The sequence below is a fragment of the Eptatretus burgeri genome, chromosome 11 (genome assembly GCF_056783735.1).
Source record: "Eptatretus burgeri isolate ZD-2024b chromosome 11, Ebu_testis_v1, whole genome shotgun sequence".
Lineage (NCBI taxonomy): Eukaryota > Metazoa > Chordata > Myxini > Myxiniformes > Myxinidae > Eptatretus > Eptatretus burgeri.
The window spans coordinates 31964677-31981225 of record NC_140971.1 but is presented as its reverse complement, the minus strand read 5'-3'; the positions used below and the strand labels follow the sequence as shown (position 1 = coordinate 31981225).

General features: G+C 40.2%; 2 long non-coding RNA genes across 2 annotated transcripts; one reads left to right on the top strand and one right to left on the bottom strand.

Moving 5' to 3' along the window:
- On the top strand, positions 1 to 16263 carry LOC147016779 (uncharacterized). The gene is made up of 3 exons (XR_015049697.1): positions 1 to 352; positions 12836 to 12906; positions 15675 to 16263. It is a non-coding gene; the product is annotated as an uncharacterized LOC147016779 (long non-coding RNA).
- Positions 8405 to 12527, bottom strand: LOC147016780 (uncharacterized). The gene is made up of 3 exons (XR_015049696.1): positions 12479 to 12527; positions 11211 to 11276; positions 8405 to 8478 (listed from the first exon to the last, which is right to left on the bottom strand). It is a non-coding gene; the product is annotated as an uncharacterized LOC147016780 (long non-coding RNA).
- Positions 16264 to 16549: the final 286 nt, after the last annotated feature.

Below are 16549 nucleotides of genomic sequence, written 5' to 3'. Positions count from 1 at the left end.
TCATGGCTTTGAACAATTCCTTGAGGGGGAGGAAGATGCACAAGTTGAACGCTCAAAATCACAAGCAAATGCCTTGCTTCATTACTTGTTCTTTTCAATAACTGATTCTCTATAAGGTATTGTCTATGCATTGTACATGACCACTCTTTCCCTGCATGTGTTCATTCCTAACTTTATCTTTCTAACTCATTCTCCAGGTCATAGCTGACAAAGGCCGGCAGTGAAGCAGTCATTGCAAAGCAGCTCACTTCTCACTGGAAGATGTAACCTATGCCTTGGGCCGATCCCTGAGCAGCTCAACTCCTCTGACCATCATTTCAATGCAGCGTATCACTATCTAAACTTGTACAAGGTAAAACTCAAATTGCAATAAATGGTGACCACAAAAAGTCAGTTATATTTTCGACAATTTGACAAATAATAAATATAAGTTTGAATCGAAGGGAAAGCCCGAGTTAGTTCTGCAATCTCTGGACAAGTTAAAGATTGGTGATCGTGTTATATGAGCTCGACAGTTTGGAAAGTATGCATAGAACGAGAATGTCTGACATACCCAACCATGGAACATAAATCAACTGATCCAAGAACCAAAAATGGTGATTTTACTTCACCGTGGTACACTGAATACCTGTAAAGAGGCTCTAAGCATGGTCATTATCAATTGAGGATGTTTATCAGGAAGTGTCAGTAACTTGGCACATAATGTTGGTAAAAGAGAATGCTCAAAGAGTGTATGTGAAAAACATGGAACACCAGAGTGATTAAGCACAAGTTTACAAGGAGTTTTTGGCACCCGCGTGATCGGCCAAATGCTGCGGCCTGCGAGGTTCGTAATAACCCTCACAACGGTGACACAGGCACTTGCACTCATCCACAGGGCATGTCAGTGGTGACGCAATGCAGATGCTAAACCAAAAGGGCAAGGAAAGTGGACATCATTTCCAACTCTGTCACAAACAAACTCAAGTACATGAGCTCCTCCCTGATGCATCACCTGCTGGCCCAATCCTAATGCTGTAAGGCACAGGTGACTCAAAACTTGCTCCCATCACCCAATGTGGAGTGCCACCACTTAGCCCCAGACTGGGGACCCAGCATACCCTTCAGCTGGTCCAACATTGTCCCCAACAGCAGTACTTGTACTTTTTACCCTCGACGAAGGACTCAGAGAGGGTATTGAATTTGGGTCCATTTGTTTGTCTGTTTGGTCGCACAGAACTTTCATGTTTTAATCCGTAACCGCTTGTCGGATTGGGACAAAATTTTCACCATTGGTGTGATGACTCATGTCGAATATTTTAATGATAATAATGACGTCATAGGTCACGTGGTGTTGCAGCCATATTGGAAAAACGGGAAAAAATTTGGACCTCCGTATCTCTGAAACCACACCAAGGAAAAAAAATGAAACTTGGTACGTAGCAAGGACTCCTCATGGGGAATGTGTGCTTTTTATAACGCCATAGGTGCCTTCAATATAACGTCATAATTGCTTATATAGAATGCGACATCTGATCAGTATGAAAAATTTTGAGGGTCATCTCGGGATAAAATGGTCCACAGAAAAAAGTTCTTGACGTCATCGGTCACATGATTCTGCAACCATATTGTTTAAAAAAAAAAAAAACCTTCAAAAATCTTCTCTGAAATGGCTGAACAGATCGGGGCGAAACTTTATAAGTACGACCACCTGTCCATGAGGAACAAAAGGTTCACATATATGATGTCATAGGTCACATGGTTTGGCAGCCATAATGTATTTACCCTGAATCCTATTTAAAAAATGCACTCAAAAGAAGTCCTGGCAAGGGTTTTCAATCTCTGATTGCTCTTTTTCTTGTTCCTTGGTGCTTTCACCACATTAAATGAACTTCCATAAAAGTATTTTGTGTGTGTGTGTGGGGGGGGGGGGGGGAGAAGCTCAATATGTTTCAGACAATTCCTTTAAAGCAATGATCTGTGAATAACGAGCAGAATGAATCAAAAAATTGCATCTGGAAACAGGAACTTGCTTGTGAGGTGCACAAGAATTAGATGATGTTTTAAACAGCAGAATGACAGCCAATGCAGAGCATCAATGAGTACCTTTGCATTTACAAATACGTTTCCTTGGTGTTTCATCCACACTTTCAAAATCATGTGAACGTTTCTTCGTCCCATGGCTCTCGTTTTTCATCCATGGATCCTGTAAGATCTCCTACAAGGCAAAATAATTTGGTATATCCACATCCGGAAAATTGCATAATTACCTTTAGACACCATCTCATTTGATGATCAACAACCGCTTACTCCACAAAAAGTGAACTTTTGCTGTCTTGGTTGAACCATCGTTAATTCAAATCAAATATACAAAGCAGAAGCAGCTTTATGATCACACACCGTCATTGAAATTCTCTTTGCCGGGTCATGGCAAAGCATGGCTTGTAAAAGCGCAGTACACTGGTGTCCAGCAGAAGTGGGAGGTTTGTACTCGTAAGGATGATTGTTTGATGCCAGTACCTGTAAAGAGATCGATCTGTTAATTCACCAATTCATTAGCCACTGTCCAAATCCGCAGTAGGCAGAGTAATAAAAGCTAAATTCCACACTCCCCCACGGGATGTCATTCCATGGCATATATCTTTGCTCTGTCCTCTATATGCTGAGCATCCAACGAGGAATCAGGATGGACCATTTTTAGTCTTTGGTATGAAACGACCAGGTTCAGAATTAGTCTGCCTGACTTTCTAGACTCTGAGCGGATGATCTAATCACAATGCCTCTGAGTCTGGTCACGCCAAACCTCATTTTATTGTTGAAAATTGTTCTTATTATTTGATCATTTTTACATTCTAAATATATACCAAGGATAAAAAAAAACCATGCAGTGAACAAATTATACAATCCTACTGTTCTTTCTCCATTACAATGCTGACATTCTTCCGTAAAATTATTGTTTCTTAACAGTTACTGTTCTTTCATTCTAACGATTTTACTGACCTGGGCTGATGTTAAATCTGATGAAGATACTCCTAACTATGAATGACCAAGACAGAGACATTCCCTTTGATCATCATTATAAAGATGATCACGATGATTTAGATGATTGTGAGGAGGGAACACTCACCTTCATTATCCGCCATTCGAACGGGAAAGAACCCTCTAGTAACACATGAAAGAGAACCCCAAGGGCCCACACATCGACTTCAGGACCATTGTAGCCCTCGCTTCTGAACACCTCTGGTGCCATGTAGTCAACCGTTCCAGTTCTTCCGAATAGCGGTGTGTCAGGCGAAAACGCACGTGCAAGTCCGAAGTCAGTGACCTTAAGGGCACCGAGGTCATTATACATGATGTTCTCGAGCTGTTGGGGGGGGGGGGGGGAGCAGACGAAGATGAGATCAAAGTGTGGAAGATATAAAGTTTGCATTTTAAGAAAGGAATCTTATGCCTGCTTTACTCAACTCATCTCGCCATTCCTTTGCAAAGCACTCTCTCTATTTACTTTATATAACATGAAATGTAATCACCAAAAAAGCCACATTACCCGAACTGCAAATAAACACACCACAAGATCTAGTGGTTTGATGACATTGGGTGAATACAAATACAACACTGAATGGTTTAACAAAAATGCGACTTATTGCATGTGCAGTATCAACTTAAAACACAAAAATGTCTGACATGTGAAAATCGATGCCTCCATATATGACATCAATTTGTCCATCATGTCTGTTCCACATCAACTCACCCCCCCTCCCCCCACAACCCCAAACCGTAACATAATCATGCAATGCATGAGCACAACCTAGGGAAGTGGGGGGAGGGGATGCCATGCAATTAAGTGAAGGTTACATTAATACAGCCAATATGTTGATGCTTCACAACATCCACAACCTAGAATAGCAATTTCTTAAGATACCCAGACATCACAAACATATGTTTCCCAAAGGTTAGCGAATTAAAGTATTTCCTTTGCAATTTAAAGTCCACCTTCCATTTCTGCTGATGTCCCTGGAATACTGGACTTGTTGGCTATGAGACCTGTGCTGAGCTTTGTAAGGAATCTCTACTGATAGAGAGCTTACATCAGGAGAACAGAGCATTGCGTGCTGAATTGCAGTCACTCAAGCGCGAAGCTCAGAGAATGACAGAGCTTGAAAAGACGTCGGCGGGAAGAAAGTCGGAACTTGATGAACAATCACAGCAGAGTGTAGAAGAACTCCAGCTATTGCAAAAACTCTTCGCTGACAAGACACAGGATGTGAGAAATATAGGTCTACCAGATCCTGGAGGTGGGTGCAGGCTTCTGGGAGTGGATGAGAGAAATTTGGGTCTATCAGATCCTGGAGGGGGGGGGGGTGTAGGCATCGATCCTGCTGCCTCTCGCAAGAATGTTTATGGACACAGTTCTTGTGGCTGATCTGATTCTTTGTCACCTCATCGAGGGTGTGCTTGAAGTCTACGATCACCCCCAATCACAAGCCAGAGTGATCAACAAGATTTTGGAATAATAGGCAAATTAAAATAAATAAATGAAGAAAGTATGGGATCCAGGGAGATTGAAAGCAACAAATCCACAGGGGTGGATTAAAAGGGTGCAAAGAAAATTAGAAGGGGTGGATGACACTCTTCGACCCGACCAACCTGTGACGACTTACACTGAGGGAAAAGTGTTTTGATGTTACTGTCCCAAGGGTTCAGTTTTGCTTAGAAATTGGGACATGGGTAATTGGTATGGGAGTGGGCGAGAGTGATTCAATGGTTGGTAAAGGGATTTGTTTGGAAATTGTCTTGTGGTGTCTTGTAGTGTTGATGTCTGTTATGTGTTAAGAATTGAATTGTGTTTGGAGAGTGAATGCAGATTATAACACGTAAGCAAGTCATGGTAGTGCAGGAACACGATCAACATTTTGCATTTCAATGTTTGATATAATTGAATGACAGCGGGGGAGGAAATGAGATGTTGGATTGTATGGGTGGGGAAGATATGTGGGTCTGCAGGAATGGATCAAGCCTTGGAGGAGCGATGACTGCGGCTCCCCCTGAGGTCATTTGTCCCTGACAGCTGGTAGTGTATGCGGCTGTGAGAGAGCTTGGATGGTGTGGAGAAATGGAGACCCGTCAGAGAGGAGGGTCTGATTTGGGTGAACAGTGGTAAGGAAACCCCTGGCGACCTGTATAATGCTGTGAGAGCCTGGATGTGTGGAGACTCTACATGGTGAGGAGAACAGCAAAAGAGCTGTTTGGCTGTCAAGGTCAGAATAGTTGAGGGGGGGGGGGCAAAGAGGTCGTAAGTCGGGTGACTTGTTTTTGGACTACGGGCACCACAACCAGAAGCGCCCCCACCATTTTTGTTGTGTGGTACCTCCAAACTGCTTAGTTGAGGATCACACATGTGTGTAATAACATTTGAGCCATGGTCTTGCAGGGTTAGAATGATTGATTGATAATGGGTTTATGTATGAGTGTGTGAGGAAAGGTTCACTGAATCCATGTCACTAACCTGTACCTCCTCATTTATTTCATCGGCTAATTAGGTGTGAGTCGGTGAGTGGTAGGGCTGGAATGGTAATGCCTGCATTGAACCTTACAGGAGCTACAGTTCCGGGGAGGGGGGGGCTGCGTTGCGGTTGTGGGGTTAGATGGAGGCATTTAATAGGAAAGTTATGATTGAGAATAGAGTTGTTTGGTTCGTGGACGTGTAGGAGATATCTCGATGTAATTAAGTAGGGAGACTGTAAGCTTATGTGTTACATGTCACCACATGGGGGGGGGGGGTTGTGGTGTGATGTCAGTTAGATAGGGATTAAGGATAAGTTCCCACAGTATGTAATTGCCCCCCTGTGACTTTTTCCTATGTTTTTGTATTAAAAATCATGGAAGAATTGCGTTATCATAACATGACCAAGTAGGCAAGAAGTGCCGTCTCCAAGGGTGACGGCGGGTGAAGTCACGCCCCGAGGCTGAGGATTGATGGACTGAGGGTGAGTGAGAGGAGGAAGAAGAGGACATCAGAGACAGGTGATCAGAGAGGACGGGGAAGCAGCTCGTAGCAAGGGCACCACCTTTCTCATTTGTGTAACTTGTTCAATTTTAATTATGACATTCACCGATATACTTCCAGATCAATGTCTCATATTCATCTCCCTGAACATAGAACTGTATCTTTCCAGCATAACTTTCACTTCTCTGTCCCAACACTTTGGAATGATTTGACAGATGGTTTAAAATATTCCCCCTCGTTGAAAAATTTCACGTATATGTTGAACAAATGTTTGATCTCATGCTACAATTCATAACGTAATGTACAGCTGCTCCCATTCTACCCCATTCTTCCTGTGTTGCCTCAAATTACAAATTGATTTTGCCAAACTACCTACCTTTATACCAAAGTTTATTGCCTATGTTATGAAATTGGCCCTTGTCCAGTTTGTAATTATGTGTCTGTTATGGCATGCCCAACACAAGCAATGTACTTTCTGGGACTCATTGTACCTCTTTTCTATTGCCTCTTTTCTGTTGCCACTTGTACCGCTTTTCTGTTACTGTTAACCTGCTTTCTACTGTATTGAAGTTGAATCAGTAAATGTTATTGAATTGAGTTGACCAAAAAAGTATTGTTACATGGAAAAAAGGGGGGGGTCCATAGGTAGATTGTGATAAGTGTAACATGGTCCTTGTGTTTCGAGTAGGTTATATTGCCATGTATCAGGGACCTACGAAAGTAAGTTGTTTTGTTCAGTGTGACCACTCCTCATTTTCATTAATGCAAGGTGAGCCAAGAAAAAAGCCAAGAATTCACAACGTTTCGGAAAAGCGATGATAATAGAAAACCTATACGCCAAGAAAACCTATAGAAAACCAAGACACCAAGGTGAACAACGAATAGCCAAGATCATGTGAAAAAAGCCAAGGAGTGGTCACACTGGATTTGTTACATGTGATGCTGAGGAGGCAGTGTATGTAATTTATAGATAGGATAGTCAGGGTAATTGCCTCTTGTTTGTGGGTGGGGCCAGGTGAGGACTTTACATCACAAAAAGGCACACGTGCCACACGCTTCAAAGGGCCATCACGATGTTTCAAGCCAATGTGTGCAAGCCATGATGGCATGATGCGCTGTACGGCTCAGAAGCAGGGAAAGACATTTATTTTATTGGGGCCACCCTGTGGGCAGGGCGGCCTGGAGGAGGACTTCACCCAGAAGGACATAGAGGGGTCGAGAGAAAGGGCACACTTGAGCTGCCTGCATGCCAGAGGACTCGAGGGTGAATGAGAAGTGCCAAGAGAGAGGGTCATGAGTGGAACCTTTTGAGAACAAAAAAGGCCGCTTTCTGCTTTCTCTGTTTTGCCTCGTCTTTGGGCTGACTCTCACTGGCTCACTTCATCACTGGCTCCCTTTCATCATTGCTCAGGGAGCACGGCTCTCTGAGACTTGGACACTGTTGCTGAGCTACACCATCACCCTGCACCCCACGCATCGCCAAAGGAAAGTCCTCGGCTGCATTTCCAATGTTTGTATAAGTGCGATCTGTGTCGCCTAGTGTGGATTAGGATTTGCCCTTTATTTATTAATTTGTATATAAGTTTGCATATTCCCCTCTCCCACATTGTGTCTTTTTATTCGCATGGTTTGTTCCGAACTACTCATCTCATCCACATTTCCCCCAATATTCATAATAAATAAACCCTTTCAAAGGTAAGAAAATGTCTTCCATCCATCTGCCTCCTGTGCGTGTGCCATCAATTTCAGTTTGTTTGGGCGAACTTGGGGAACGGTGAGGTTGTAAATTAAAGTGAACGCAGTCGTAATTAGAAACAGTTCAGCAATTCGCGGGTCGAAAGATGCTGACGCAGATGGCCCATGTTGACGGAGCCTGTCTGACATGATAGTATGATATCATACTGGTGCACAAACACAATGTTTCCTCCCTAAACGTTTGAGAAAACAGAGTTCCTCTGCACTAAGTTTCACTGCACTTTAAGACAATTACCGTGAGCTTGTCCAGTGAATAGCTGTAAACGTGAACCAACCTTTAAAAGGCCTCTAATGGTGCTCACTCTCCTTGTTACACACATCATCATACGAAGAAGCCCACATTAAGCAATACCAGTAAAGCTTTCCATCATTTCTCAATAATTTTCCTCTTTCCCCACATAAAAACCTCTCCCGAGTCTTTAAGCAATGTCCTTCTCTGATTATCATGTTTTGTGCAGATTCATTTTACCTTTATGTCTCCATGCACGATGTTGTTTCTGTGTATGAAGTTTAACACGGTTGCCACCTGGAAAGAAAGGACTGACTTAATGGGTGGTTATGCAAATAGGAGTTTCCAACAAATTTTATTCATTTAAAATATCCTGCTTTTAAACCACACGATAAACATCACAAATCACGAATGCCATCAACATAGGCTCAGCTCACCTGATGAATAATTGGTCTCACTTGTTCTTCAGTCATGGGTGTATGATTCTCCAAATAATCAAACAGATCACCTGTACAGGTAATCATACAGATGCCATGAGTGACTGAAAGCATTAGGTGAAATATACAGATTCGACAACAATCACGTATAGCACTCGGGATTTTGGAGGATCACCGATGAGAGAGAAGAGCTTGTTGAGTCAAAAACAGGGAAAAGTGTTTTGGGGGAATGGGTTGGATGGTCACACAATCCATGGTGTATCATCAAAGCAAAGACATAATTTATTTTTTAACATTGTAGCCACTCAAAGGGCATAGAAGCTGTTACAAGTGGCCACCACTTTAATGGCTCCTGATACTCGTCTGCCTGACTCCGTGATGAAGTAAACCACTTTGCTATAAATGGGGTACTTCATTATTTTGTCAATGTGTAAAATTATTACCCTCGTCAATGGAGAGGGTATTGCATTTGGGTTCATTTGTTTGTCTGTTTTTTGTTTGTCTGAACATAACTTTAATGTTTTTCATTGCAACCGCTTGTCCGATTGAGACAAAAGTTTCACCATTGGAATGACTGCTCAAGTAGAATATTTTACTGATAAGTATGATGTCATAAGTCACGTGGTGTAGTAGCCATGTTGGAAAACGGAAAAACTTTGGACCTCTGTATCTCTGAAACTGTACCAAGGAAAAAAATTGAAACTTGGCACATAACAAGTACTCCTCATGGGGAATATGTGTGCTTTTATGATGTCATAGGTGCCTTCATTATGATGTCAAAATTGCTTATGTAGAATGCTACATCTGGTCAGTATGAAAAATTTTGAGGGTCATCTTGGGATAAAATGGTCCACAGAATTTTTTGATGATGTCATCGGTCATGTGATTCGACAGCCACGTTGTTAAAAAAAAAAAACCTTTAAAAAATCTTCTTCTCTGAAGTGGGTGAACAGATCAAGGCGAAACTTTACGCGTATGCCCGCCTATCCATGAGGAACAAAAGTTTCACACATAGGATGTCATAGGTCACATGATTTGGCAGTCATATTGGATTTACCCTAAAACCTATAAAAATCTTCTTCTCCAGAACAGCTGGACAGATCGAAGGGAAACTTCACAAAAATGTTTCGCAAGCCATATGTGTGCAAATCTTTTGAGGAATAATTGATAGGTCATATGATTTGGCAGCCTTATTGGATTGAACAAAATATAAAATCACGTTTTCTTTGGAACGACTTAATTAATCTATGTGAAATTTCAAATTTATGATCTAGTAGTGATCATCGGACTTCATCGGAAGGGTAGAGGAGTAGCAGCTGAAGTGAAAATCCTACCCAAGTTCCTCCTGATGACTTCATCTTTGCTTTTTGCTTGTTTGGGTTCCTTCTGATTATTCCAATGCAGGACTCTTCCTATTTGGTCTTCCATTTGATTTGAATTTAATTTACTTTTAATCCCATTCTCATTTCAATTGAATAATAATTTTTTAAATGTCATGGGTCAGGGTCAGGTGTCTGATCAAAGCAGGGTTGTATCAAAGTGGGACGTGTTGGTACTTGGTCATCACTTGGTACCCAATCATCACTGACATCACATCACAGTCATAATGTGGCAGTTCTAATTATGTTTCTTATTAATTATGTAATACACCAGTGCGCAAACGCCATACAAAATCCACCACCCAAAACTACACAAACACCACACAAAATAATTTCTGGTGAGGGTCTGCCAATCTCTGATTGCCCTTTTTCTTGTTTTGTTTCATATTGCATGACTCTAAAATGCCGCTTTGAAATTTCACCTGGAATCACATCATCCTGACCCGTGGGCTCCGTTGGGAATACAAGACAGGACATTCTTTTTGATTCAATACAATATCGTGTAATCAAGTCCTTCAGAAATTGTGTGTATGTGTGTGTCTGCGTAAAATGGGTTTCATACTCAGAACAAAAGGTTTTTAATCTCCTTTTGTTTTTTCAGCAGACATTGTGCAGCAATTATTACTTTCCGATAATGCGACAACGAAATACTCCCTTGAGTTTAATTGTACAAGCAGCATTGAATGAAATAATTGTTTGTTTATCGCCTCAATTGGAATGTTATGAAAAACAGCAGGGTGATGGGTGAAAGGATGGTATGGAAAACAAGAACATCACTCATGACAGGCTGGCATCATCAGCGCTTCCCAATGAATGCCGTGATGTCATACAGCATGGCAAGCCTGGTGTTGGCTTAACGGTTCGGGGGGCTGGCTGCAGATCTTAGGGTATTGAGTTAAAGCCCCTGTTTTCCATTGAATTAACACTCGGCAGGTTGACTCAGTCTGCCATCTTTCCGAAGTCGGTGAAATTGGTAACAGGGGGCATTGCATTAGCAGCACAGCCGTACCCTCAGAAAATGATGCATCCAAGTAGCCAGAGGCTGCATACAAATAAATAATCCAGCATGGCAAACACTTTGAGAAAAGTGTGTTTTCAGCCAGGCTGACCGGAATAGAAGTTGGAAGTAAACTAAGATGCCATAAGCAGAATTGTAAGACATTGTTATTGATGCCGATGAAGATTGGTGACCATCCATGAAGGAGTGAGAGAGGAGATGGGGAAACAAAAACAGACATCGTGGTATTATTTATATTGATGTAGAATATGCTTGAACAAACTCCACCAGACCTGGCACTCACCAAAAGGTCCACTCATTGCATAAATGACGTGGCAAAGCCATACAGTGAAAAGCTATCTATAATCCACAGTGAATTAGGACAGACATCACACCTGAAGAATTGAAGAATTATGAAGTAACATACCTCCACGTGCAAGCTCCATTACCATGTACATCATTTTGTCCGTCTTGTTAACATCATATAGTCGAACTAGGTGGGGATGGCAGAGTGCAGCATAAAAGAAACTATATAATAAGCAAAATGCACAATTTGAAAATTGACATTACATTGAATACATCAGTCAAGTGAACAGTAACTTTGTGATAAGAACCATAAGTTATGGTGAGGCCTACAAATTCCCCCTTCCACCCCCTTTTTTTTCCTGTGAATGATACAGCTCATCTGCTGAGATACCCAGCATTAAGTTCTACATAATGCATGTTCTGGACATTCCTTTGAATGGGAAAGCAGTTTGCATCAGTGCCACTTGTGCACCTTGGTATTGAAATGTCCTGCTGTGGATCTACTGGATGCAGAGTAACTATGTCTTAAGACCCATGAGATCATCAATTATCATCCTCTTGTAACTGTCATGTGATCCTGAGTCCTTGGAACACCTGTGCAAAGTCATTATCATTATCATGAGACCATGGATCCTTTGACACTCCCAGTGCAGAGCAACTGTCCTAAGACCCCTGAGAGGTGTGTACAACACAAGATGGCCGACTTTTTAGAAAGAAAAGAAAAGTGTCCACTTTGAGTCTGGAAGGTCGATGGTTGAAACCCGTCCAAGTCATACCGAAGACTTTAACAATGGTACATGCTGCTTCCTTGCTTGACACTCAGCACTTAAAAGGACAAAGTATGGATAAACAGCCATAGGTTGGCAATACTAAGGGTCTTTAACATCCTTCAGCTAATGCTAGTAGATGGGACACCGAGCATAATATGTATCCCAGGGACGGAGAACTTTGTGGTGCAACACCCTGCCTGTAAAGCATCTTTCTCACAGTTTATAATCAGGTCGGGAATCAAACCCAGACAAGGTAGCTCCAAGGTAAGTGAACCACCTCTGCACCATTCTGTAATCCTATTACTTTATGATTTCATAAAATATGTTTAAAAAAATCTCTTTGAGACATTATCATTTTGGTCTGTGTGAGAAAAAAGTTTGCTGAACCATGGATAGAAGTAGATTCGTTAGTTGAGCCATTTTTGATGATATATAGCAAAAAAAGAATGGAAATACCAAAGGTTTTATCCATATTTTCTGCAATTATTTCATGAAAAAAAACATTTCAAAGACCACTGGTTATGAAGTCCACTTGTCAGTGACCACCAGTGATGACACAAGCATAACATCACCACATTGATTATTACAGTTTGTCCATTGGAATGAAACCTTCACTTACTGATGTTTGGATGATTTAATGATGACATGATTGAGGCTTCATTTGAAAACTGCAAAAAAGAGAAAGAGAGAGCAATGTTTGTAATAAAGTAACATCATGTGAAATGAAATGAACTCATCTGATATCCCACATCCTTGTGTATCAGCTTTCCTCGAGTTTTATGCACGGTGTTCACATAAAGTTGTTGGAATGACTCAATGGGGTGTCAGACCAAATATAATGGGAGAATTTGCTGAGTGGAATGGACTCTTGATCCTACTTTGTGTGAGAAACCAGCGATTTTGTTTTTTAAAGACACAATTGAATGACTAGACTCCCATAACTACAACTTCCCCAATTAATCCCATCTCATTGCAGGGTCAGCAAGGGGAAGTTTTTGGACCAAGACTTTCTCGAACCGGATGGTCAAGCCTGACGTTCTGCTCAAGGTGAGAGGAGTTTGTAATTTGTTCAGGTGTTAATGCAGGACTATTCCTATAGTCCTGCATTATCATCTGAATTACTATAGTCCGGCATTCAGGTGATAATGCAGGCCAGTGATAATTCATCTCTTCACGAAAACACTGTGGGATCATCAACGTCCACCAACAACTACTGCTGGCAGATGGGACAACGTCCTTCCAATGGACGGTGCACACATTGATTCCTCGTCCTGCATGTGAGGCACTGGGATGACAGTTTTTGGTTGGAATGAGACTCGAACCTAGACTTAATAGCTCAGAGGTGAGTGCACATACCTCTGGAGTCTCGGCTGTCAAGCCAGTCCCCACACCTGAGATATTAACCCCACGAGTATATTACATGGAACCGTTTACTCTCCTTTGAATATGGAACATGAGAAGAGTTTGTCTAAGTACCGTTCTTTGTCAGAAATGTTTATCTTTGTGTGATACTGAAGGAGAAGATGACATTTTAATTAGTGCCACAAACATGAGATCAGCTTTGGGAATACATTTATTTTCCACCTACAGGTAGGTGCAAATCATGAACGTAAGTTAGGTATCAAGTCATATGATACTGTGATATACACTCTAACCCAATACATCATGAAATAGACTCACTTTGTTCCAGTCATCGTTGAGCGAAACTTTCACAGCAAACTGGAAGAGACAGACAAGTAAAAGCTTGTCATTAATAGGTACAAAGCTTTGAGGGGTGTTATTTACAACAATTGACTTCTCACAAGTATCGTGCACACCTTGCTAAATCAGCAAAACATGATAACATGTTTATCTATGGTAACAGTCAAACAAGGCATTAGGCTCTATCAACAAAAGGTACAGTAAAAAATTAGTAAAAAGAGATGAGTTTGTAAATGCACGAAGGTTTATCAAAAAAAAATAAAAAATTGAGATGAACTTTGCCACATTTACACTCATTTAAATGCACTTCACAGAAAATTAAAGGAAGGACTTGATGGCAAAGTGGTAAGCTCATGATAAACATTGCCCATCCACCATCCCCTCACCCCCACAGTCTTGAGAGAAAAAAAAAAGACATGGACAGGGTCTGTGAGCAGCAAATTTGATTGGTCTTGATGATGTAAAATGCCGTAATATTTTGTACAACTTCCGGTAAATGGAATGGCTTTGAAAGTTCCAAAAAGGTGATTTGTTGGCAGGTGAAAAAGGTGAAAGAGTTCTCCAGGAAAAATTTTTTTTGGAAATTTACCGCCATTGATGCAGCATCTTTTACACCACCTTATTTAATACATTACATTATTTCTTCGTGTCTGTTTGTGTACTTTATGACGTCCTTAAAAACAATGTTTCCTGTTTGAAATGATTTTTAATTTTGTTTGACTGCCAGACAGGCAAAGTATAATAAATAAATAAATAAATAAATCATACCCATGTCTGAAGGAAGTGGTTTAGTTTAGCATTTTTAATATGAAATAGGCAAAGCCTGGAAACAAATGGAACCCTTCAGATTCCAAAGTTTGGGGATCTAAAGTTTAGAGGATCTAATTCTAAAGTTTAGAATCTCTCTTTAGAATTAGCCCTTAGAATTACCCTTTATCATTACCTTTCAGATCCCTCGAGAATTAACCTTTTGAATTACCCTTTCAAATCTTTAAGAATTACCTTTTTGAACCTCATAGAATTATCTTTGAGAGATACCCTTAAGAATTGCCATTAAGAACAACCCTTTATAATTACCCCATATAATTATCCTTCAGAGTTACCCTTAAGAATTACCCTTTCGAATTATCCTTTAGAATTACCCTTGAGAAATACGTTTTAGAATTACCCTTGAAAATTACCCTTTAGAATTACCCTTTAGAATTACCCTTTAGAATTACCCTTCAGAATTACCTTTTAGAATTACCCTTTAGAATTACCCTTTAGAATTACCCTTTAGAATTACCCTTTAGAATTACCTTTTAGAATTACCCTTCAGAATTACCCTTTAGAATTACCCTTTAGAATTACCTTTTAGAATTACCCTTTAGAATTACCTTTTAGAATTACCCTTCAGAATTACCTTTTAGAATTACCTTTTAGAATTACCTTTCAGAATTACCTTTTAGAATTACACTTTAGAATTACACTTCAGAATTACCTTTTAGAATTACACTTTAGAATTAGCCTTTTGAATTACCCTTGAGAATTAATTACCTTGAGAATTACCCTTTAGAATTACCCTTCAGAATTACCTTTTAGAATTACCCTTTAGAATTAGCCTTTAGAATTACACTTTAGAATTACATTTTAGAATTACCCTTTAGAATTACCTTTTAGAATTACCCTTTAGAATTAGCCTTTAGAATTATCCCTTAGAATTACACTTTAGAATTACCCTTGAAAATTACCCTTTTGAATTACCCTTTAGAGTTACCCTTTAGAATTACACTTCAGAATTACCTTTTAGAAACACCCTTTGGAATTACACTTTAGAATTACCCTTTAGAATTACCCTTTAGAATTACACTTTTGAATTACCCTTTAGAATTACGCTTTAGAATTACACTTTAAACTTACCCTTTAGAATTACCCTTTGGAATTACCCTTTAGAATTATACTTCAGACTTACCCTTGAAAATAACCCTTTCAAATTACCCTTTAGAATTACTCTTTAGAATTACACTTTGGAATTACCTTTTAGAATTACCCTTTATAATTACCCTTTATAATTACCCTTTAGAATTAAACATGGTGGGTTTGAGAGGTTCTTCTTCTTCTTTTTTGACCAACAGATGGACGGAAGGAAGGACATAGCCAAATATCGAAGGGCTTCACCGCTTAAAATTGATGTCCCTCATCTCTGCGCATGCGCGTGATTGGGATGAATTCAAAGCTAAAGTAAATCCTGTAAAACTGCAGGTTGGTCTTCTGATTCATGTTTAAATTATAATATTCAATTGAGATAAAGTTGTTCTTCAATCGTAAACAGACATTTGTAGATATAAACACAAACAGAGAAGTGAAGCATTGTTTAACCCCGCTTTTTTGTGTGTGCGTGGGATAATGAATGAATTTACAGGTACAGGCAGAGTAGATTTTTGTTTAAACCTTCATGAACACGAACCACCTTTACACTTCAAAGCACTACTCGTCACTTTTCCATACCTCATCGTTGGAGCAGATATTCCTTGCTTGGTAAACGGCTCCAAAGCCTCCTTGCCCGAGCTTCTTGGTGAGCTCATAATTCTGGATCTAAACACAAAGCGTAAGAAAACGTCATGTTTCAGTAAAACACGAGATAAAGAGTATGTTCACAATCTTTTTAAAAATACATATTTCTCAATATCATATCACCTTAAATAATCCAGTTGTTATATTGAAAGAAACCTTGTAAATATTCCACAGATAAACTTTATAAATCAAATGATTTGGTCACATCTAAGACTCCAACGGTAGGGGACATGATCGAATGATTATATCGGATTGTCGAGGCGGTTATCGACAATAATGAGGTATTAGTGGGCCAACGTGGTAAACCTTTATTAAACATATGATCTGATTACCCCTTTCACACTCTTTGAGCTGCCATTACTACTGATAGTTTGTCTTGTCCATCACCAAAAGGAAGACTTGTACTTGGGGGGTGTACTAACATTAAATTTTTTTG